A 25,150-nucleotide genomic window follows, 5' to 3' on the forward strand; every position below is an offset into this window, starting at 1 on the left:
TATATATATATAGGACTGTTTTTACTGTTGAGTATAATCCAGTTAATGATTGATTACTAAATTAGTTGACAGTTACTTCAATTATTGATTCATCTAATTTTCTCCTTGTCACAACAAACCTTCTGTAATTTTTAAAATACAATCTTAAGATTATTTTGTCAGTTGAAAAAAATGAGCACATTAAGAGCACTAAAGGTCTGTCCCAGTGTAGCATTTTATGATCACCATTTGTTCACTTTTATGTAATAAGCTTTTTAAAACCAGATTATTACTGTCTCCCCTTTATTGACGGCAGAATGAAATATAGTTTGAATACAATGTCTGTACCTTTTTTTTCCCCCCAATAGGAGTTAAGTTGGTAAGAATTGCTTTTGCAGAAAACAAGTTGGTGGGATAATGAAAAGAACCAATGCTTATAAACGTTGGTATTATTCCAAAGAAAACAACCAAACACACATTTAAATGACATGGATTATAACCACAAACTGATTAGGATTGGTATACAAGTTCGTTTTCTCTGCATAAATGTCAGAAGTTGCAATGTTTTCTTTGTTAAAACTGTTTATCATTAGGCTGTTTTCCAATTATAATTGTTATTTCCACAAAATTCCATCTGAAAGGCTTGCCGAAGTGTGCGTAATACTCAGGCAAAAAAGGAGCAACTGGTGAAAAATGAGAGGAACTGAAAGCCCCACTGAAAGTCCTATTATACTGTGTATTTTTAGGCTCTGACAGGATCAGAGGTATCATGTCATTTCACCCTCTGATGGAGAGGAGAGAAGAGGAGAGGAGGGAAGCCTGCGTTTGTGTCATGTTAGTACATGAGCTAATCTCCATTTCTTCTGGCTGCAAGAGCGTACAGCCGTGTAGCGATAGCAGGCCTAAAATGGATCGAGTTTATTAACAGAAGCTGCGATGTCCATCTCTACCGGTTGTCTTATCCCAGTGAATGAATGGCTGTGAATAGTGCAGGAATACATCATGATATATAGGATGGATTTGTTCTCTGCAGTCAGATGAGCTCTGAGTCAGAGGTTTTCTCCTCCCTTCAGATCTCTTGGCTCTCATCTCTCATTTGTCTTTGCTCGCTGCATTGATGTCTTCTCTATTACTGCTGATTTGACTTGTCTGCTTGTGAATACCTAATCACTCTGAAGATGCCGCACTTTCATTCCTTGAAAGGTTTATTCCTTTTCTTCTTTTGCCTCCTTTCATAGTGGGGTGACAATTATTTATCACTGGAAGGGGAACATGTCGGATAAATTTTTTTACAAACCCTGTTTGGGATGATCTTTGTTCCTCTAGCTCGGCACAGATAAATGTTCTTAGAAATGAAAGAATTGTAATTGTAGTTTTTGTTTGTCACACGTGGATCTCCATCTTGTTGTCATGAATGTGTCCTTCAAGATATTATTAGTGCTAAAGTACTTTTTTCTAACAAGTTTTCTTTCTTTTCCAAGGCTACCCAGAGCATCTAGCTGCCAGTGGTCTTCAAAGCATAAACTTCTTTGCTGCTATAGAATAAGGTAGGACAAACAATGGTCATCCTCTTGCCAACAATGCACAGCAAAATATGAAAAGTCAGCTTTGTCCTTGCTCAGTCTATTGTCTGTAGCATTTACAATTTGCAATTGTTGTGTGTTGTAACATTGTTTTATTCTTGCCAGTATTGATTTTTTTTCTCTCAATTCCTCAGTCGTTTTTATTTATTTATTTATTTATCTTTTAACTACTATTGAAGAAGTCACTAAGCTGCTACTTTTTAAGGGGCAGTAGCAACTGTGCATTTTCATCACTGTCACAGTAAATGGTGAAAACAAACAATCCTCTAAATGATGAGTACTGCCTGGATAGAAACTTGAAAAAACTTTTACAGTTTTGAAATCATAACTTTTTAAAGTCTTGCTATACAATAATACCATGAAGAAAATTGTTCATTACTTTCATCTGAACCTAACAAATACTGTAATGAAAACACTCTTCCTGTTTCTTACTATTAACATCAGTGTACTCTCTGATCTTTGAAGTACAGCCATGCTACAAACCTTGAACCAAGAATACAATTCCCACCCAGCTTTTATTTTTAACAAGCTGGAGGACAGCCTTGATTTGTAGGTAATGCATCTTGTGAGCGGGTTGTATCAGGGGCAGCCGTGTCAGTGGTTTGATATTTGATGGAAAGTGATTGCATTTGTATCCATAAGAGGTTGCTCAGAGAGTCATGTGATTGCTTGGTACTTGAGGGTAGGAGGCTGCAAATACAGGAAAAGTGTTGGTAGCTTTGAGGTGGTGACAAGACTTGTAAAATATAGATCTCACCTGTGGTTTTTAAGGGTTAACGGATACACTATCATTTGTGTGAACGTAACCATTTCCTACAACAAAAGACAAAGACTGAAGTGCTGAACCACTGTTCATCCAGGAAATTGGTAAACCATGGGATTCCTGCATAGTTATCACCTTTGTCTTTGGTGGCAGTAAAGTGTCTGCAAAGTACCCGACAACATAAACCCAAACCAGCACAGAAAAAATGCAAAAAACTAAACGGATGCACTTGATCAAGGATGTATTTCTGAAAGTACACATCCTTCCAGATGTGTACTTTCAGAATACAATTGAGAAGTATTTGGACAATTGTTATTGCAGTTAGTTATTAACAAAGTGATAAGACATCATATTTTTAAACATCCATCCATTGTCTGTTTGTTAGGTGAGAGGCATGGACACAGATTACTAAAATATACGTTTACAGCAGCCTTAATATCAGTTGTGTTTTTGGTCTGTGGGAAAAGCTGGAGTAACCTGAGAGAACCCACACATGCAAACTCAATGCACTCCAGGCTGCTGGGATTTGAACTCAGGTGTCATAAGAAGTGATGACCCAAATGTGAACAGTTTTCATTCCATCTGTATTCATCTGCATGCACAAATTCAGAGAACTGCATTTGTTAAGTTAGCCTGTAATGATGTGATTTCAAACCATCAATCAATTTTAAATAAATCTTTAATGAAGCTTGGTTGTGTGCTTGGTATTCCAATTCCTTAACGGTATTTCAATAATACCTAACCATTTAAATCACAGCTATGGCCTAATTTACCAGTAGCAGCATTTTAGAATGGATGTTGGTGATTTTAAAGAAGTATTGCTTATGAGTTGCCCCCTTGTGTGGCAGCAAGTCAATGTGCATGCAGCTTTGTTTCTCCCTTTCTGCAGACATGGTGGGCGGACTAATAATCTCATTTTCCAAGCTGCAGCTTTTATGGGTGACTAACGAGATGGCATTCCTCCAAATACCAGTTCTCTTACTGGTATTTCACTGGTTGCTGACATGTCTGCTTGATGCAGAAATGACTATATTTCTGCAGATTTAGCAATGGAGGAGTCTGAGTTTGGCTGGAGAAAAATACCTGGTTAACCTTATTTACAGGTGTTTGTTGCATACACTTTTAATGTTTTCTTGTTGCCAGTTCAGCAAAAATAAATGATGTACTTGTTGATTTGCAACAAGTACATCATAGCAAAGAAACTCTGAGCTGTTTAACTGAAGTCGGGCTCAGCGCAAATGCCCAAGGACTTTGGTTGAGTCTTTTACTGAATATTTTAGCTTTCTCAAAAATAGTAAAGATGAGCGCTGAAAGTAGGTATAAATCTCAAATAGTAATTACGCTACGTGTTATGTACAAATGAACCCTATTAAAATATTTGTGTGAATTACCTGTGAATCCAAACATTAAAAAAGATGTTAATGTGGAAACAGTTTTGATGTTTAGTGTAATTCCGGTATGGTTTATTTCGGTGGGTTTCATTGCAATATCAGAATTGACCCCATGTCAAATCTCAAACCCTGACTGCTATCCAAATAACTGATCAGCTTTGAGCTACTGGCTCACTGCTCACTCAATGAAATGATTGTACTTTTTTTAATCCACCCCAGTCAACTGACACACTTCCCCCACCCTCTCCCTCCGTTCCTCTTCCTGAGGTGCCACTGACTGGTGAACCACAGGAACAGGCTTTAGGGAGATTGTCTGAATTTCATTCCTCCCTCTTCACTGTTATCCTTGTTTTTATTCTCCCCCAGCATATGCTTTCACACAAAGCTGGCATTCTCTTTCTTAACTGCTCATCGGATCACACTTCTGCTTGCCAGGAGACAGTGGGTGGGCATGCATGGTCTTGTGGCTGCTAAAGTATCTAGAAGTATCTTTTTAGCTCAGCATCCCAAACCACCTCTTCCACAATGTGCTAATATGCAACTTCTTCTATGGCAGTACTGCTAAACAAATATTCAAGATGTACAGATTTTAAGAAATCATGATTTGCATATCAGCAACAAGATTGGATTTCAGCAAAAAAAAAATCATAATTGTACTTCAAGACCTGCTGTGTGAATGTAGCCTCTGATTCATGAGGTCACAACATAATAAGTTTGCATAATTTATAAGTTGTGCTTTAAGTATTGAAAATGTACTGCAAAAATAAAATGTATAGCACATCGAGCTATTGTTTGTTTTGTAAGAAATTGGCAGAAGGAAATGGGATGTGTGAAGAAAACATCCCAAGTTCTCTGGATGAAAGTTGTATTCAGCTGTGTATCCTGAGCTGCATTGGAAAAGGTGAAAATGCTTTGAATCAAATACATGAGGTCTGGTTCAGGGTAAAAAAAATAAAAAGATATGTTTCCACTTTAACTGATGATCTGAGGCTTCATCAGATCGTCTGAGCAGTGCAGACGGCAGCCATTACCGCTGCGTTAAATGCACACGAGACGAGAACATCGACATTTTAGACATACCGGTATGTTTCTTTCCATCATTTGAAAGTAAGTTTGGTTATGATGATTTCATTATTCTTAATGATGCATTTATTTATTGGAAGTATATTCCTTTATGTGAAAAGATAAAAATAAATGTTGCGTAACAGTATTTTTCACTTAACATTGCAGTTCATATCCCGTCATTTTTAGTAGGTTTGTTGTTTTGCTGATCATAGACCAGCTAAAATCAGACCATCTTCTTTGCACTAATGACACCCATTTCCTTTGGTCATATATCCTAGAACCTGTCATGATACAGTAGTAAATATATTGTTGTATATTTTTACTGTAAAATTTGTATTCTCTTGATTTTCTCTACTTGCCAGCTCTGAGAGAAACCACCCAAAAATTAGTTATGATTCTCTTTTAGTTTGTAAACAAAATCAACAGACTTCCCTGCAAATCTCCTGTGGCACACTCAGATTTACTGTGTGGGCCAAACAGAGAAAAATCGAAAGACTCATTGTGTAGGACTTTCCCATAATTACAAATATTGTCTATGGCAACAGTTGCAGCCACTTTATAGGAGATGGGACATGGACAGCTGTGTTTTTTTTCCCCTCTCTGCTCCTGGGCACACAGGATGTAACTGTCAAGTTCCCATTAGTCTGAAATTCATTGAGCTGTGACTTTCACATAACCATTTGTGTCCAGCGACGTCGTTTCATGTACAGTTACAGCTAATTTCCCATCCATTTACATCATCATCATATTTTCCTGTGCACAGCTGTGCTTTATAGAGTAGGAATACCATGTTTTAGAAGCTCTTTCGTAACTTTTTGAGGAACAATATGGGAAGTCCATGTGTTTACAGATAAACCTCTTTATCTTGGTGGGGTGCATTTTTTGCCTGTTTCTGGTATTGGGATGTGTGCTGGCTTTAGTGTTGTTCCTCCATTACTACAATAAAGTTTGTTGTAAAGTGAGGTGGCATAAATGCTTTCCACAGCCAAGGTAAAAGGTATTATTAGTTACAGTCCAACACTTTAACAAAACTGATGATGTTGCTAATAAGTTTCATTCTGATCACCAGAGCCTCCAGGGGTTTATACTCCATGGATGATTAAATAGATTTTACATAGCCTATCCTTTAGAACAACTTACTGTGTTTACTGAATTCAAAGGAGCTACTGATGTTCACAGCTTCCCTGCATGTTAAGAGATATTTATACTTGGAAGAAAAAAGGACAGCTCTAATTTAAAACTAGCCACAGGCAACTTGACAAGCTTAGTCATGAGATGACGTTGGAGTCCAGCTGAGGCTGGCTGGTTCACACTTATCCTACAGCCTAAAATGTTTCTTTTTTATTAAACGTTTAGATGGTTTAATAGTCTTATTTTTAAACCGAGTATCAGAAGCTCCAACAAACTGTTCTGCTTCTTAAAAAGTTTGTCTTTATGGTAAGCAGAGTATCTCAGTGTGGCTGATTTCCTCTTAGACTCTGAGTGACACTTCTGTGACTTTGAATTGGAAATCTGATTTTTCTGGAGAACCTGATGATGCACATCGGGGAAAATAAGTATTGGACACCCCGCAGTCTCCTCACACTCTTAGGTTTACTAATAATGAAAACTACAGAATCCTCAACTAAATTGGAAAACTTAAGAACTAGTGTGTGAAATACTTATTTTCCCCACTGTAGATGGTGTACAAAAATGCACCAATCAATTGGTCAAAGATTGTAATTGACTGATTCTGATTTTTCTTTTTTTTTCCCTTTGTGTTCATGAAATGGATAAAAATTAAGAACATCCTCCATTTTTGCTCTGCAAGTGCATAAACCAAGAGCATCTGCTTGTTTCAATTCAGTAAAATCAAATGTTACGACTAAATACTTTGCTGGTCAAATGAAAATACATAATTTCCTGTTGGACTCAAAACTTAACCGTTTCCTCTATCAAGAAAACCCCAACATGTTAATATTTCTCAAGTCTTAAAGTCTAAATACCTGATTGGAACTTGTCAAAATCAGCAGGTTAGACGCAAAAATAAATGAATGGAAACCAGAATCATTTCTAAAGGGCGGATTGATCCACCTATACCTATGCTGAGCTTAAAATTCAGCCGTTAAATCATAAAAAACACAAACCACTGGAAGAAGACAAAGAAATGTCCAAACTAAACCTTTAAAACATGCTAAAATGATTAACAAAAAGAGGAGATTACAATCATAAGGGTTAATAATCTTTTCACTCTGCAAAGAACTGTAGGAACACATTTTATATTCTTTGGAGTAGAAACCAAGCTTTGTTATTCCTCCACACAGGAACTGAGTTCATAGCTTTTAAATAATTGCTTGAAATAGAGTTGCATTCTCTTCATAAGAAAGTAGATTTTTTTGTGTACCTGGTGCTTTACTGTCATGTCTCGGTGCATTAGAGAGGTGTAACATTGGCTGTGCGTCAGCAGCTCGTTGACGTAAATTCATTTCCACAGTGGTGGCCTCTGTGCAGCAAAGTCCTTTGTGGTGCTTTGTTTGTGCATTGTTGTCACCACTTCATATTGTAGAGTCTGCAGCACCATCTCATCTGCATTATGTGAAGAGGCTTGTTGAGTGTTTATTTGTTTCAATATCCCTGCAGGAATCTGCTTTTTTTTTAATAGTCCATCAGCCGCTTCATACCACCACCAAAATTAACACTTTAGTGACGTTTTTGTAGTCTATCCCTTCCTTCCACATCCTTCTGCCTTTTCACTTCCATAGTCCCTCTGCAAACCCACTCTAAAGCCACTTATCAGTTTGTCGCCTTTTTCTTTTGACAGACTTTCTGTTTTATAGAAAGTCTGTTTCTCCCCGTCTTTCACTGTGCTGCTTGCTTTGGATCTGAACTGTGCTTGCAAAGATTTTTATGTGAATAAATTGTTTGACTTGATCTGAGAGTGCAGGCCTGTTAATAGTATGGCTTATTTGATATGGTGTTCCAGGAAGCAAATATTTCATTTGTTTTTATGTAATTAAAATCAACAGAACTCAATTTTGGATTTAAGCTTTGCTGTATTTTCAAGAGAAATTTTGTTTACTAGTTAATCCCTTTACTATTTCTTAATATTGCTTAAGTTGATAGTTTTCATTATAAGGCAATTAGGTATATTTTAAAATACCAATTAGGGGTGTCTGTATTTGATGTTGAAAATTGGTTTGATATCAACCAACAGAAACAGGTATTGGATTACATTGGTCTGCACCAGCAGAGCTTGCATCCCACATGCAAACCTATTAATAAATGGCTCAGTTGTTTTCATACCCATTGTTGACCATGTTTTCTGTTTCGATAATATCTCTTGATCAAGCCTTTTGTGACATGCCACACTACAAAAAAAGTAGTAAAAGTATACACGATTTGTGCCGTTATTGTATCTGTGTCAATATCAGTAGTGTCCAATACTCAAAGCTGCAATATTGGTATTGTGTGGGAAGGAAAAACAGTGGTACACCCCTAATTTCAATAGGTGTATAGTTGCAGAGTATTCTTAGTTATTCTTTATGTTATCACTTATTTTATGTAGCTTACTCTGAGGTCAGTAATAAATGTTAAACTTGGACTCAAAACAAGAGTGGATTTCAAATATTAGGCACATAATGAACAAACATCCCAACCCTTTTGTGTTCCCTCTTTTGCGACTTGGTATTTTAGCCATTTGTTGATTTGCCTAATGGTAGATTATTTTAAGAACATTGTTAATCAGTTTTGCTTTCCATGACCCAGTTTCACTTTTGTTTGGATTCTTTAACAAACAGTCATCCACCAAAGCATTGCTTGCTGCCCCTCAGACTGACATGTTATCATTTGGTGGATGTTTTTGCTATATTCCCATGACATTAATCAGATGCTCTACAGGGCTCTCAACTTTTAGTTTGTGCACATGGATTACTGGCTACTCGTCTGCTCACACTAATGGCATTGAGCTGAGTGTCATGTCCAATTTCATTTTTTCCCTTTATCTCTGTCAGTTTGGCTTTTTTTTTTCTCCAGCTCCGTCTCTGCTTTTGAGTAATCAGGGTACTGTTGGATAACAGGGTTTAATTTCCATCACTAAAGCATTAGAACTGAACATTTTATTATAGGGAAAGGTTTTTTTCTTCTTCTAGTTTTCTCTGCAGACATGGAGTTAAATTACAAAAAGGAAACTTTGTATTTGTATTTCAAATCAATGTCAGAGTTTATTGAACTGAAAATTATATGAAATGAGGTTTGTTCATCCAGGAAGTCATATTCCCAGCAGTGTAGACACATTTAGGCTTTGCCTTCACTTTATCCTACACTGAGTTTTATTTGATCACTTCTGGTTATGTGTCTAATTGAAGCAAACTTAATAAAACTATTTTAAAACAAGCCTAAAAACTCAGTGTGGGTTACATGATAGTTGACACCTAATTTTTTCTTACAGAAAAGGTTTGAATGAAATCCTCAATATGATATTTTTCTTTTCAAGAGGCTTAAGAAATGTTTTGTTCTTATTTTCATGAAAATTATCAACATTTCTGATCAACTATATGTCTGATACAGATCATCTTTCGTACACTACTACCCCACTCAACTCCCTCCTTCAGACTAGCGGCAGCAGCAATTAGCAAACACCTGGTGAAACTACCAATCTGCTAAGCTTATCTTACAAACTACTTCTCAGACCAATGAAGAAGTAGGTGGCATGTTGGAAAGAGCAGGAGCTTCTTAAAGAGGTAGCATTCCAATTTCAAGGCGTCAATTTCTTTTTAGTCATGTTTAATGTATACAGAATACTCATAACAACTGAAGGTAATAGTTACTTGATTGTGCTATAAATTGGCACTGTGTGCCTGGAAATTGCATAATACCGCCTCCTTAAAACATGCGTGATGTTTGATGTTTTCACAGTAAGCTTGAACCCTATTTGGATGAAACAATATCCTCCCACTGGATTCAGGTGGGTTACAGAAACGACGCATCCAAAGATGCAGGATAGCAGATCTCAAGGACTGGACTAAAGTTGTGGAAGTGAGCAGCTGGTTTTACTGCTGCCTTTGAAAATCCCCACATTAGGCTTTTGTTCTCCATTTCCCCTCCTATATCTCTCTTAAACTTCACTGGTAATCTTATAAAGCGTTTACAGCTGACTTAACTTCACAAGGGTGTGACTCAAATTAAAGTCAGAGATGTTGTCTGTAGAATAATGTAGTTCCACTAATTTAATCTGTCTTGTGACGGAAACTCCTGTTAATGTTCCTCAGCTGACGACCCACTCTGCTGCAAGCAAATAAAATCCAGCCACATCACAGAGAGCCCAGGAGACATCTTAATGCAAAGTGTTACTGCCGTTGTTGGGTTCATCTTCTTTCAGTACATCCTGACCAGACAGGATGGATGTTAATAGTAGGTCTGAAGAGAAAGACATGTTTAAGAAACAATTATGGATGACAATAAAACTAGGAGCTACCTATAAATATTTATTTTCAATTTCCTGTTTGAAGTGTATACTAGAAGTTGTTCTACTTACCCATCATGCAGAGTAGTCTTCAAATATTAGCTCTTATAGTTGAATTTTGTTTTAGGAATCAGTCACAAAATGACTCCCTGAACTCATATTCATATTTTGGTCCAATATTTCTTTTATTGCTGACTTGAGATCATGTTGTTTCAAAAGGCACTAAAATAATTTAAAAAATTTAAATGACACCGCTCCTAATCATAGAACAAATGAGTGTCTAATTAAATTAATGAAATTGCCATGACTTCCCTAATAGCCAGTGTTCATAACCGATTTAATTGTCTTCTCAGTTTCATAAGTGGCAGCACTGTCACTGCTGTAAAGCCTGTTATCACTGAATTGACGCAAGTCACTTTTAAACTGGTGTCTTGAGCACAAAATGCTTCAGAAATATTACTTCCCAAAAAATGAGTCTGTGAAATTTAGTAACATTTTACTGTTGGATTTGGATAATTGGCAGTTTTCAAACAGGAGGTACAGAGATGAATCTTTGTCAATATACTAGATATTTTATGTCTTTTGTGGGTTGGGAATTTTTTTATCTTAATCAAATGGTAATGTGGATTTTCTATTCCCTGGAGAGGGAAACAAAATATATTTTTAATGTGTTTATCTTAATCTGACTTTGGTTTGTACATATAGTTATGTACACAGGTCTGTTTGTGAAATTGTTCCGCACTTAGAACAGAAACTGGTTTTGTTAACTTTCCTGTAAAATAAATAAATACGGAAATAAAATGAACAAGAACAAAACTGGATGTTTTAAAGAGCAGTGCTGTAAACGCGATTATGGAGCAGTCCCTCATGCACACTGCTGAAGAGGCAGAAAACCTGCATTGACTTTAAAAATGTTTTTCAATTATTTCCTGTTGTCTTTCCGTTTCCTCTCTTTTTCCACTTGTACTGTGCAGATTAAATTGGCTCAGAAATGTAATATCAGATGTTTTAGTTAATTTGATTCTTCTGAGACAGGGGCTGTAGGCTAAAACCACTTTCTTTCAAATCAGAAATTGATGATTGCTTTTGGCGTTTTTCATCCTAGTGATTTTTTTTAGACGTTTAATGGAGGAAGTATGGTGCAGTATGGGAAGCCTGAGGTAGCATTTTTAGTGCATCTAATGCTATTGTTTCCATTATTACATTTTGCAAGTGGTTAAGTCCCTTTATCAGCTACCATGAAGTGTTGCATTAGAAACTCGTTCCTAAAATTCACACAGGATACCCTCACCGTTTCCATAGGTCTTCAACAGATAGACAGTTAGGGTGCATTCACACCCTCCCAGTTTTGTCCGTCGGACTCTGGTTTGTTTGTCTAGAAAGTCCGATTTGTTTGGGTTAGTGTGGATGCGGAATCAAACTTTGATGCGGACCAAAAAAGCAAACTCTGGTCCACTTAAAAACCTTCGTCTCCCTTCAGTTGACATGAACTCTGGTGCGTTTTGGTGCACATATGAATGCCAAGCGAATCAGAGGCTGCTATAAAAACACAAAGTGGACTAAAGTGCCAGGCATTCTGGGTAAATGCATCCAAAACACGCATGCGAGTCTAGCGCTAGTGGGAGAAATGGCTCAAAAAGAGAAATCCTACAATCACTAAAATCTGACGCCACTCCATTTTGTTTACTCAATTTTGTTTACATGTGAAGAAGAAAGTTGTTTAGTGTCTTCTTCAGATGTTTTGGTGGTGTTTACTTCAGTGATTCTTGGTGCAGCGCCACCACAGGCGAGGTGGGGAACAGGTTTTTCAAAGGGTTTGGTTCGTTTGACACAGTGCAGCGTGAAAGCGAACCGCACCAGTTGAAAATGTAACAGATGTAGCAATTTTGGTCCTGCTCAAACAGTCTATTGGACGATTAAATGTACCATAAAATATTCATAGGCAATTGTTAGTACCAGGAGTTTAATAAAACTACCTTCATGAGAGAATCTCTTGTGACTTAGGAAGGAAGTAATGCATAATGTTTCTCTTTTTGTTGCTGGAGAAGTGAAAAAGAAGTGTATCTCAGATTAAGGGGGGAGAAAAGCTGACACCGCACAGATTTAGAGGAGAGAAAAAGCTATGAGAGAATAAGCCAGCACAGACAGTGAGGAAGGGGCGTAAATCAGACCTGGGAAGGACTGCAAAGCCTCTGTGACTCAGAGCTGAGACGAAGGATGTGATGGATAGGAGAAGGACTAGTCTGCTGTTTTATGGCTGAGGTTAAGATGTTGTTAAGTAGCCTTATGCTTTTGTAAGCGAGAAGCTCAAGATGGGCAGAGGAGAGGTGGAAATGGGACATTTGAGAAAATATAATTATCCATAACGAGGTGGAGGATGACACCTTACATGTTCATGGTTCCCTAAATCTCCGAATAATATTGCATTTCAGCAACTATTTCTATGTTTATTCTGGTTTCTAAATACAAGCAGCAGAAACTAACTTTGAAAGGAATAAAATAAGCTGCAGGTGTCATGGTTCCTTGAGGATTTCCTTTGAGTTTTTATTAAAAAATGTTTTGACATTTTATTTTTCCCCCACAAAATTGTTGAAGGGAAAATTTAAAATGGTCTTTTGTGTCACAGTAAGCATGTACATCCTAAAATACAATTGAATTGGTTAGTTGACTTGTTTATTTGCAGGCTGGTACTTTTCCTATAAGTAAATGTGCAGAGCATTTGGAAGCTAACTAAAAACTTTTAAGGATGTTTCGTGGCCTTTATTTGGGAGTGAAGTGACAGGAAAACAAATTGTGAGAGAGGAGGAAGACATGCGGCAAAGGTCAACAGGCCGGGACTCGAACTCGTGACGGCCGCGTCGGGGACTGAGGTTCCGGTCACACGTTTTACTCCTGCGCCACAGTAAAAGGACTTTTAAACGCTTAGATCTTTTTAAAATGTTTTCCAAAAAGAATAGAAATGAAGCAAATGTCACTTCACCTCCTGTGCATGTGACAAACACAGGACTGGAGAGTTCTCTTGAGATAGGTAGGCTTAGTTTTCCTTTTTGATTCTATATGCATGTGTGTGTGTGTGTGTGTGTTGCATTTTGTGTGGTGAACTTGTGTGGGTTTTGCATGCCATGCGCATGTTCTTGACCTATCTGTGGGTCAGGAACTGACCTTCAGGTGCCCGATGCGTCATGTGGCCTTTATTTGGTCGGGTCAGGTGAATTGTGCTGGTTTTGTGCGCCCCACGTATGATGTGTGTTGGGGCTGTGGTTGTGTTCATGTGGGTCACATGTGGTGACGCTCTTTGTGCTTGCCCTCCGATAAAATCCTGCAGGCGCCCCTGTTGGTAAAAATGTGTATATTATAGTCACATTGCACATTGAAAAAAAATGTGGGTTATTGTATTTCAGTGCCTCAGTATTTCCTTAACCACATTGCTTTATGTTTATTTGCTCATGAGAAAGTTTGTCTGCATGGGACTCTAGTAAAAATGTTTGTGATGCCTTGATAATTTAGAATAAATCCAGTTACAGAAATAAAACAGAGGCTCATTGTTTCTTAGCAGAGACTGAAAAGTTGCAGCTCAAGAATAACATGTCAGTTACAGCCTTCAATAGGCAGATGGTGATTTAAACATTGACAAATTACATTATTCCAAACAATGCCCACTCAATAATTATATCAGCAAGAAATATTTTCAATCACTAAAGGAAAAATGCAGATGCAGAAAAATGTTATTAGTGCATCTGTGTGTGAGTACGTGTGGGGTAATGTTTGCATTTAGTTTGTGCTTCATACTCCATTTCTATGCATAATGTTTATCATTTTCATATTGGAGAGAAATGTGTGTGTATTAGATGTGTGGGTTACACCACCAGCATGCCTGCTGACTAATGCTGTGGGAAAACCACAGCCATCTTGCTGATTCAAATCAAATCTTCTGTCGTGTACACACTGTGAGTACAGTTCTGCTGTACTGTGAGCAGAGAACCTCCATTCATGCTGAACCTGACAAAATGCTGCAGGAAGTTCTGAAATATATTAAGTAAATTCTTCATTCATGAGCTCAGATAGGACTTGGTGAAAACTGAAGGATGCTAAACGCTGGCCATACATCTTCACCAGGTCTAGCTCATCTCCACAGCCATAGCAATGGATACTCATGAAATGGATTGCAAAATAGATGAGAACCTTTAATAGTAGTAATAATGTATACTTGGAAATCATTCAGGGGCTTCAAGTCCCTGCTTTGAGTAGAGATGATGTTCAGTATTTACTGCTACTTCATCAGCTCCAAAGCCAAATGGACAAACAATCCACATGTTGTCCTCTGGTTCTGCTGAGGCTTGTCATAGTCCTTGAACAGGATAGAAAAGATTATTCAAGATGAGATTATTCTGGCTTCAACCAACAAATAACAGGATTCAAGTTGGAGAGGTGGACAGAAAGCCACACACCTCCAAATTTCACCCAGGCCTAACTATACTGGTTGCTAGAAAATCAATGGAAGTCCATTCTTTTATTGCATTTCTGCAGAAAAAAATCCCATCACTTATTAATTTAAAAGCATCATCCCTGCCATGATTCCATCTTGATAACTTTGAGATGTTGCTCTTACAGTTGTTGGAGGTTTTGTTTTGTGACTTCGTCAACTGTGAGCTGATGCAACAATAGGTGGAAGTGTCTCCCATCTTGATGGGCATGTTTTCATCTGGGTGTCTTTAATCCAGTGTAGACATGTGAACACAAAAAAAGACAGAGGAAAAAGAACGGAAGCAAGCAGTGCGGCTTACTGGATCTGCTCCAGTGACTTTTAAGCCACGTATTAGTAGAGATGAAGTCTTATCCTTCCTCTGCAGAATTCCTGTGTCATACTTAATGTGCTTTTTGACAACCGCATTTTATACAGATTCAGGAGACAAATGGTTGAAGTGAGAGAGAGTAGCTGGAAGGAAGGACAAAGTCCTGAAATATTTCTGAAAATCCCAAAGGTTTTTCCCTTTTGTGAGTTTTCTAATGAAACAGGTGTTCCCCTTATTTTGCTGATATGAGAGGTGGGAAATGAGTTCACCCCTGCCTCATTTAAATTCATCTTGCACAAAGCACAAGAAAAGTTACAAGCCTTTTCAACGCGTTTCCTGTAATTTGGCTTGGAACAATGTGCTTTCCTCATCAACTGTGGTAAAGATTTAATCTTTTTTGACCTGCTGACAACAATTTAACAACTGGATGATCATGACTAAGGGCCAGATTTTACCAGTACAAAGATTTAACTGGCTCTTAAAAGATCAGGTTGTTTTTATGTTTATACTACTTAGAGGATCAGTCATGAAACTTTTTCTTAAATGGCAATAATTAAACTGACTTGCCATATTTTTACTCTACAGGTTTCAAAGAATAATTGGGTGAACATTAAAACCAACAAATCATCCTGACTCAAGGGGCACCAATCAATCAGCCAGAGATGAGAAACTGCTATTTTACCTGTGATTGGCTCTAATCTTGATTGGCAGGTGAAAATACTGTAAAAAAAACAAAAATAAAATGAGAACTTTTTTTGATGCAATCCTTCATTTATTTTCATTTTGATTCACATTTATTACATTATTCAATAATTATTTTTTGATTTTATGTTATTGCCCTCCGAGGAAAAATTAGGGTGATAACTGCCAAATCAGACTTTAAAAAAAAACTAAAATCATGTTTGGTGCATCTTTTCTCTGAACAGAAGTATCTACAAATCATTTTGCAATTTCTGTTGCCTCTAAAATTCTGATTACATTGTTTTCATGCTCTCTGTATGTAATTTGCTTAATTTAAAATGCAAAAAGAAGAATCTGGACCAAGATACAAAAGTAATAAAGTGGACAATTCTGGGGGAGACAACATTTAAACTCAAACAGGCTGCTTGTCAGCAGATCATTAGTTTAGGACCAGTTCCCAAAAAACACAAAAGAGAACTCAAAGGATAAAATAAAGACTCAGAACCGAGTACCTTTACTGTTGATTACTTTAGAAATTAATGCAGAAACTCTTTCCAGTTGACAGCTGGGAAGGTGACTTCACGCTCGGCATTCACATTCTGGAAATCACAATTTTATTAACGATTCAACCAGGTGAAGATTTAGAAAAGTCTGAAAGCTGGTGCCTTTTTATTTTTTATTTTGGACAGCCATTGACCCGCTGCATCTTTATCCTGAAAAAGTTATCAGCATCAGTCAAGGCCACTTCATCATCTCCACATAGCCAGCTGCAGTTTGATGCTCCTCACGACCTGTACTGCTCTAGTGAAGGCCCTATATCTTGATGAACTCTCGTAGAAAATGTCTAATGTGAGATTGCCTTGTCATGTCACTAATGTTTGAAACCACTATGACTGTGCAGAATAAATGTATTTTTGTCAGAAAATAAAACTTTGTTCCACCTGTCAGTATCTGATTCCTGATGCTCATTTACAAAGTCCAAAGGAGTTTGGGGCCTCAGAGAATCCCCTCTTTTGGGGGCTGCAGTTCACATCATCAAGAACCTGAACTGGGGTTAAGAATCTAACTGTGTCTTCACAAAGAGCCCAGCTGATCTCATGTTTTGGATATACAATTGGACTTTTTTGTCCTAAAACCCTCAGCACTTTGTCAGATCTTTAAAATTATAGTTTGTAAAGATGGACTGTTACAAGAGATTAAAAAACATCAGCAAAAAAAATGTTAGTATTGTGTTGTAGATGGTTGATTGAACAATGTTTGTTACATTTGAAGGAGATGCCACACTGTGCACCAAAATGCTGAATGATAAACATTATGTTCAAACTGTTATCTTGACATTTTGGAGAAGCATTAAGATGCTACAACCAGTTAAGACTTCCAAGATGATGTAAAAAAAAAAATTACTCAAAAGTAGGATTTTCAGGTGAAAATTGCACTTAGAGGACAAGCTGTCTGGAGAAACTTGTGTTCAAACTTAAGAACAACAATCCCCTTTCCAATTTAATATGCTGAAAATGGATAATCTTGCTCCCTGCACTGCTTGAAACATTCATTGTTCATTTGGTGACAGTTGACTTACATCTTAGACGAATGACAATAGCAAATGAAACCCATGGAAGCGGCCGCTGCCCATCTTTCCCCTCCTCACAGCCAGTTTACGACACTCCTTATAAATATCGTGTGTCCACTCACCTTCACTTGGGTACAGTAAACACCTTCCAAACACCGAGTCGCAAACAGACAGCTGTGCTGCTGCAATTTCTTTGGTGTGATCATCGGCCCCCACATCAGCATTGTTTTAAAAACAGGAGCTCTGCTTCTCAGCCCACACACAGGTGGCACTTATTACTGTCTCACAGTCCTGCAGTCTCTAAATAATAATGTTTGCACATATATAAAATGATGATTGATTAGTTCTCTGGATTGGAATAACTTCTTGGATCAGGTCAACTGGACCCCACTGTTGTCAGATTAACAAAAACGTTATTATTTTGTGGAACAGGGAATGACTGAGCCTTTCCTTTCTCTCATTATTTATTTTAAATGAATGGAGGGGAACTCATCTCTGTTCTTCAAAGGCTGGTGTTGTGTTTTGGATTTGTCCCTGCCCTAACACACCTGAATCAAATGGCCTAATTACCTCCTCAGCATGTCATCAAGTTCTGCAGATGCTTCATAATGAGCAATTCATTAAAGAATTTACCATCCTCAGAGTCAAGATGTCCTCAAAACTGAGATGAGGAAAAAATAACCATATACCAGCAATAAAAAGGTTAGCATAAAAACAAGTTACTAAGTCTATCTGAATAATGATCATTCAGGCCAGTGAATTTACTGTTTTGTCCATCTGCTGATGTTCTCTGTTTCTTTGTTGATCACATGCTGTGTGGTGTGGCTTCAAATGATTTTACTTGCAGTGTTTGTAACTGAGATCTTATCATTTACAATGTTTTTTTCTGTGGCAGGTGTTACTCCTACCTAAAGCTGTCCACTTGTGACAGAATCAGTCAGGATGGATATTAATGCCGGCTCTGAACTTGACGGCACTTCCCAAAAAAAAAGACCAGTTCTCAAATTAAAATATTAAAAGAAATGCAAGCTTGTTAAAAATACAGTAATTCAGCAAAAGGGGTCAAAAGAGCAAGAAAATTCAGAACAGTTTGATTTCACCAAGTACTTAAATGATAAGGAAAAAAATTAACATTTGACCCATTTCAGCTCTTCAGTGATATCAGCAGGCTTCTCTTTGGTTTGACCCAAGACACATTTCATTTAAAGTATTTAATTAATACTATCTAAATCTCTGAGTGAGTTTCATTGTTTATTTTCTTCTAATCCCCAGAACTGCAGTCATGCTGCAGAGTTTTGGTTAGCTTCTACATTATGTTACATAATCCATATTTTGCAAGTATTGGAAGTGTTTGCCTGGAAGCTAATGAGTTTGAAGATAAAATTATTTAAGTTAAAGAAAACTGATTTAGTCTTAAGTGAACTATTTATTTCCAGGGTGTGTTTTGGTTAGTAAAATGTTTAAAAGTTTAAAATATTCTCCTATAAAGGAGCTGTGAAAAGTCAATTGTGTTATAAAATGTTGAGAAGGTAATGTGTAGTTAATAACCTGACTTTACAGCATAGTTATCTGATGGCATGCTTTGGCTGTGATGTTGAAGTCTGCTGGTCGTCTGCAGCACCTGCTGAGTACGGCTGTCCTGCGGCTAGGCATGGCTTAGCATCTCTACTCTCTGTGACGGTGCCAGCCTCTGTGTGGCTCTGAGTTAATGGCTTTCTTAGAATCATAAATTAGACTTGAAAGGATGGAGACAGTGAGCACATGATGGAGGACTGTGAGGTACAAAGAGAGCTTGATAGATTTTTCTATCATTAATACAGATTGTCTTCCCGGAGTCTCTATCATGTCGGCTAATTACATTGATTTTGTCTGTCAGTCAAGTATTTTAGCCAAGTATAGTGTTCGTTCAGTATGCATGTGTGCGCCTGCTGGAGAGAATTTGCCAGGTCACACAAGGGCCTGTCAGAGGACTTTGTCTGTAATTAGAGACTGTGTGACAGCAGCATGTTTCCCATTAGGCCACCAGTATCCCGGCCATGTGACTAAGCTTGGCAGCCTGGCACTCTTTCCCTAATAGAGTTAAACAGAAACGCTTAGGCTAATTTGTTTACGTCACTGTTTGGATTTGCCTGTAGCAGTCGCTCTATGGGGAGGGATCACCAATCCACTATACCGAGAGGGATTATTAGAGTTAGCTACCTGATGATAGGTTTCCTTATAGTGAGATGGTACCAGTCTACCATCTCATTATTTTTTGTTTTTAATGCTGTTTTTCTGTGTTTTCTAAGTAGAATCTGATTTGTGCTGAAGCGCAGCAATTCATTAGGAGTGTATGAAGTGTTGCTGTGGAAACTATACCCACAGTGTGTGTAAATGTCTGCTTTTTTCTTTACAACTCAAAACATTTACTATGTTAACTGCTGTAATAGTTGCACTGAACTACTGAAATAATGCAGTTGTATAAACTCTTGTATTCAGGTATTTTTTATGAATATAAATTTATAAACACAATAATTTGAATCATTAATTTTGCCGTTCCAAAATACTGACTACATAAAACATTTAAACAGAATTCAAGGTCAGTCATTCAGTTTCCAGGAAAACTGTACATATAGAATAATATTCAAATTATCAGTCAAAAACATTAAGCATATTTTATGTGAACTCTGAACAATAAGTTGAATTTATTATTCTCTTATTCATGCATTGTAATGAAGATAAGAATGAAAACGGCTCACTAACTCAAGATTGTCAAACAATAAATAAAACAACAATGTATTGCTTGATACTAATTATGATTAATTAATTAGTCTTTCAATATCGACTACAGGTTGAAATTGTTTTAAAATAGGTTTGGATGATCAGTTTACTTTTATTTTTTAATTTGGACAGATAAGAATTAGTTTAATCTAAAATGCAAAACAATCACCACTAATGAAAACAAGTTGCCAGCAGCAGTTTGAAGAAAAGCTTATATTTGAAAATCAGCTTGAAAAACATTTAATATAATTCAGTTTTCCCTTCACATCAAGTTGATTTTGTTTTTATTTTTTTGTTTGTTTGAGCTTCAGTAAGAAGCACCCAAAAATCAAATTCACAACAGTCCAATTGTTTGTGATTCGCTTAATTTCCTAGAAGCGCCTGATGCCTGTGAAGACACATCCTGTTTGCTGTGTTTAATCTGGTTACACCAATTGACCAACCTGTCCTTTGGGGAGAGATGCTGGAGGAAGAACTCCTACATCCTTTGATTTTCGGCTGCACTTAGAAAGATTCACTGTTTACTCAATGGCAAGACACAGCTGCATGGAAATTGTTTTATGATTGTTTTGGTTAAAGAAGTAGCTCACATGACGATTTTTAAATATTGAAATTAGTTTGGTTTCTCCAGAGATAGTATATCTTATTATAATCATAAAATTCAGAGTCTTTCTTACCTAGCTGCACAGATGAAGTCTTTAAGACAGATCACTTCTTCTGTCTCGTTTAATATTTTCATGCAAATAGATTCTTAATTTTGCAAACTCCTGCTGACACAATCAAGCATGCAGATGAAAAAGATTGAATTTAAAAGAACATCTGCCACAACTCATGTCTTATGTCCAAATCTTAGCAAAAGTAGTCAGTCTTTTTAAATATTTTAACAGGTTCTTTGTGCAGTACCATAAAGTAATTTTACAGCATGTGCATAAAATGTGGTCTCCTCTTCCCTGGTTGTTGTAGATGAATAAACTTCTCCAGTTGCATATTAAGAAGATACGACCTTGTCAAACAGTTAGCAAGGAATTCTGACATCTTTCACTGTCTCGCATAAATAATCAGATTTTATATTGTTCTACAGTTACCTAAAGCTAGTGCACAATACCACAAGGTTCGCAATGTTTATATAGGTCTACATTCACAAAACATCACATGTCAAGTGAGGCTGCACAGTATATCCCAAATATATCATAATTATTATATCTGTGTGCAATGTTCTTATTGCAATGCACTGCATAGACTGCAATAACATTTAGGACAGATGAAGAAAATAAGTGTATGTCAAATATTTACAACAATATTTATGAATATTATTATCATGACAGCAACAAGCAGGAAAAATGAATATCCTTATATATATATATATTTCTTTTGCTATATAGTCCAGCTAGTCTGATTCACATCTAATTGCATGCTATCCAATTCAGTCCAAATTATAATACAATTTAGTCAAATTATTTTATTAATAATCCATGGGATGACAAACTGAGTACATGTAGTTACAGGAAATGCTCTTTTAATTGCTTTGTTTAGGACAGAGCCAGGCTACCCTCTACATGCAGAAAACATAAAGTTATTGGTAGCAGTAGTTTAGTTGATTCAACCTCCAGGTTGGTCAAACAAACAGAAATACTTGGCCTGGTGTGACTTCTATGGAGAGCAAAAGCAAATATAAATTCAATGTTGGCGATAATTGCAGATAACGCATTAGAGAGCAGTAGAAGAAAGTGAAGGAAAGTGGTTATGTTCTCCAGCAGCCTACTCAGATTAACATGATTAAATCTAACTAAAAGCTTTATTAAAAAGAACATTTTAAGATTAGTGTTAAAAGAAGATATGGTGTCTGTAGGCCTGCCGCAAAAACCAAATGTTCTGGATGAATATCCCAAAAGTTCTTGTGATAAACGATATTGTTATTCAGGACCATTTAATATAATGAAAACCTTCTCAAAGATCAATAAACTTTAAATTCTAATCAACATTTAACACTGAAACTGGAAGACATTTCAAATATCCATAATAAATAAGCAAAACAATAGAAAGACCAAATAAAATAAAATTATCCTTCAAAAGAAAGGCTAGTTGAGACCAAAGGACCAGATTCAAGACTTTTATGATCCAGTTTTTGGCAGAAGGAGAGAGGGGAAAAAAACAACAAATCATGCAAATGGAAATTTTTGAGTTTGTTTTAACTTATCATGCGATTAATTGATTTATACGTCTTATTGTGACAGAAATTGGGAGCTGATTCCACTGGAGAGGAGGAACTAGTTTGGCTCAGTTTGTAAAGAAGCATGTTAATAATTATGAATATTTGAGTATAAACGCTCTCTACCACTGGACTCCATATTTAAATAAATGCATATGGTTTGGTATCCAATAACAATTTAACTTTATGGGGTTTGCAATGAGCATAGAAGGTCATAATGCACACTTGTCTAATAACTGTACATACAGTGAAGTTATAAACCCCAGAGCTTGGGTTTGGATGTTATTGATATATGTAATCATGGAGTGGCCTGCTTTAATGGAGGAAGAGTCAATGCCTCTCAGGAAGTCTGGCCTTTTCAAATGTCACAGTCACTTCAAAGGGCTCTCCTTTAAAAGAAAAGATTTCAGCTTTTCGTCTTTGACTTGTCTTTTTTTGATTTTTCATTCCGTGTTCTCTCTCTTTTTGTGCTCTACTTTTCATTGTCCTTCTCTTGAAGTCCGCATTAAAGCTTTCGAGAGTTGGACAATGTGTTTTTTGATTTGGGCACTGGTAAGAGAGATCAAACCTCAGCTGTGCCAGTCTGTAGTGCCGTTTTACATCCTGAGTAGTAATAGTAATGCTGAAATTAGACTAATCTTAATGGGGTTTTTTACTGTAATCATATTATAAAACGTCAATACTGATCTGGCTGAGTGGCATTAGAATTTAATTTTAATAATTAATTTGGATAGGTAAATTAGTTTGACAGTGCAGGGTCTCCCTCAGAAAACTTACTAAGCCGGGGGCTTGGAGCCCTAGGCCAGTCATTCATCCAGTGGTCTGCTGTGTTTTTGGGTTAAATTTTTCCTTTTTTTAAAAAAAAAGTTGACAGGAAATTTGAAAATATCACTTGATAATTAAGTGTTACTGGAAGACTGGAAACACCAACTATAAAGCCTTAAAAAAAAGCAATCATTAAAAAAACTGAAATAGATAAACAATGCTTAGCCTGGTGGGGCACAAGTAAAGCCTGGTGGCCCGCCAGGCTTATAATATATGGGGGGAAACCCTGCAGCGTACTTTTGGTCTTTATTATGCTCAGGTATTTTCTAAGTCTCAACTGTGTTTGACAAAAATTAGCAAAATTATGCAAAGTGACTTAAATTATTATGTTAATTTTGCAGTTTTTCTCAGAAACTCCAGTTACTATGCAGGACTGTGGCTCTAGACCCAGTTAGATATTTCAAAATGTTTCCTCATTTTTAGATGCATAAAGAGGTTTTTAGGGTTTGCTTTATTAAATGCTCCTTCTGCATCTAAACACGGGGTAAAATTTTGAAAAGTGCTAATGTAGATTTTAAAATGGCTCATTTGGACTGATAAATTATTTACTGTGAAAAGATGAATTAATCTACTGAGTCTAGCATGTTCCTTACAAAATGCTTGGTGTTGAATCGTAGGGATTACTAATTGAAGCAAATGTTATCTGACAGAGAAAATCTATTTGCTACTTTTCTTTTCAGGCTCCGGTAGTGGAGTCCAAATTGATGAACTGCACAACGCGAGTCAGTTGCGTTCAAGTTAGCTCTCAGGTTTATTCCTTTGCTGTTTATTTAGTCACAAAGCACCTGGAAAAAAAATAGACTTTATGCAACCTGATCTCAGTGACATTTACAGCATTGGGTGATTTCTATGTAACTGACCGATAAATATTAGAAAACTTCAAAAAATCCAAATAGACAGAAAGGGAAGCAGGAACTGATCTATCAGACGGCTACACATCAGCTACAATCCCTGCCTCCAGAATCTCAAAGGTCCTCCTATCAAGTGAGCAAAGAATAAGCCGTCAAGTGCAGTTTGAGAGAGTTGAGTTTGAACACGACTGGTGCTTCTTGGGTCACATTTGTGCTTACAGTGGATTGATCATCTCACAGGGATTCTTCTCTGCTCACAACCACTGTTGGTGCCTAAATCCCTCTTTCAAATCTAAGTTTTCATGCGGTTGTATTGCATATGCATCGTATTTGTCGTTCACACTCTGTGGACCCCTCACATGTTATTGTCTACATCTGGAAATTTTGCGCAAAAAAAATATTACATTAGCATTTCGAATGCTAGTTCATAACCTTTTCAATATATTAGCCCACAATTATTGCAATCCAGTTATTGGTGATGTGAATATTGCACACACTGATATTGCTATCACTAGTCGGGATGTATTGTGCAGCCCTTCATAGAATCAGATTGTCTAATTTTATATTTTGGCTATAAGAACATTGATATAAATTAAAACATTGATGTACATAAAGAGGTTCAGTCCTTATTAGACCCTTCTCTCCAACAGTGCGTTGCACATATTTTACCCATCCTGTGCCAGTGGGGCCCAGCTGTTATGAGCCTCGTACACTTGACCTTAACATAAAACCTTTAAACACTCACACTGGGAGTGAAATGGTTTGCTTCGTCAAAGGTCACTCCCACAGATTTCTCCCACTCTGGTGCACTGCTTGGAGTAAGAAGGAAAATAGGGTGAGCGCAGCAGGCTGCCACTTTATGACCTGAAGCCAAATACTGTCCTGAACAAACATGGCTTTGATTTGTCTTTACTTTACTTGTAGAATCTTGTGAAAGCACACTTTTACTTTTTAGAAATTTGGATATTTTATCATTCTTAGTTTATAAAAACCTTAGCATAAGATTAATTAATACTAGAACTAATAGAACAGTTAAATCTGAGCTGCTATATTCTTTTTAGAGTATAAATGTTTTTTGAAGTGCTGTTTTTAATAGAATTTGTAGATATTGTGGATTATCTATGCAACAAAAAAAATCAGAATGCATACAGCACAGAAGCAAATAACTACCGTATTTTCCGCACTATAAGGCGCATCGGATTATAAGGCGCACCTTCACTGAATGGCCTATTTTAGGACT

The 25,150-nt window shown here is 36.9% G+C and overlaps 1 protein-coding gene across 2 annotated transcripts in view; it reads left to right on the forward strand.

Moving 5' to 3' along the window:
• gpat2 (glycerol-3-phosphate acyltransferase 2, mitochondrial) overlaps window positions 1-25,150 on the forward strand; it is a 160,639-nt gene that overhangs the window by 10,727 nt on the left and 124,762 nt on the right. For both annotated transcript variants that reach the window (XM_015034343.1, XM_015034344.1), the window contains exon 2: window positions 1,461-1,526. The gene's annotated coding sequence lies outside the window, so the exon portion shown is untranslated. The remainder of the gene's footprint in view (window positions 1-1,460; window positions 1,527-25,150) is intronic.

The sequence above is a fragment of the Poecilia latipinna genome, unplaced genomic scaffold (genome assembly GCF_001443285.1).
Source record: "Poecilia latipinna isolate Pla-1442-1.1 unplaced genomic scaffold, P_latipinna-1.0 Scaffold296, whole genome shotgun sequence".
NCBI classification, from domain to species: Eukaryota; Metazoa; Chordata; class Actinopteri; order Cyprinodontiformes; family Poeciliidae; genus Poecilia; species Poecilia latipinna.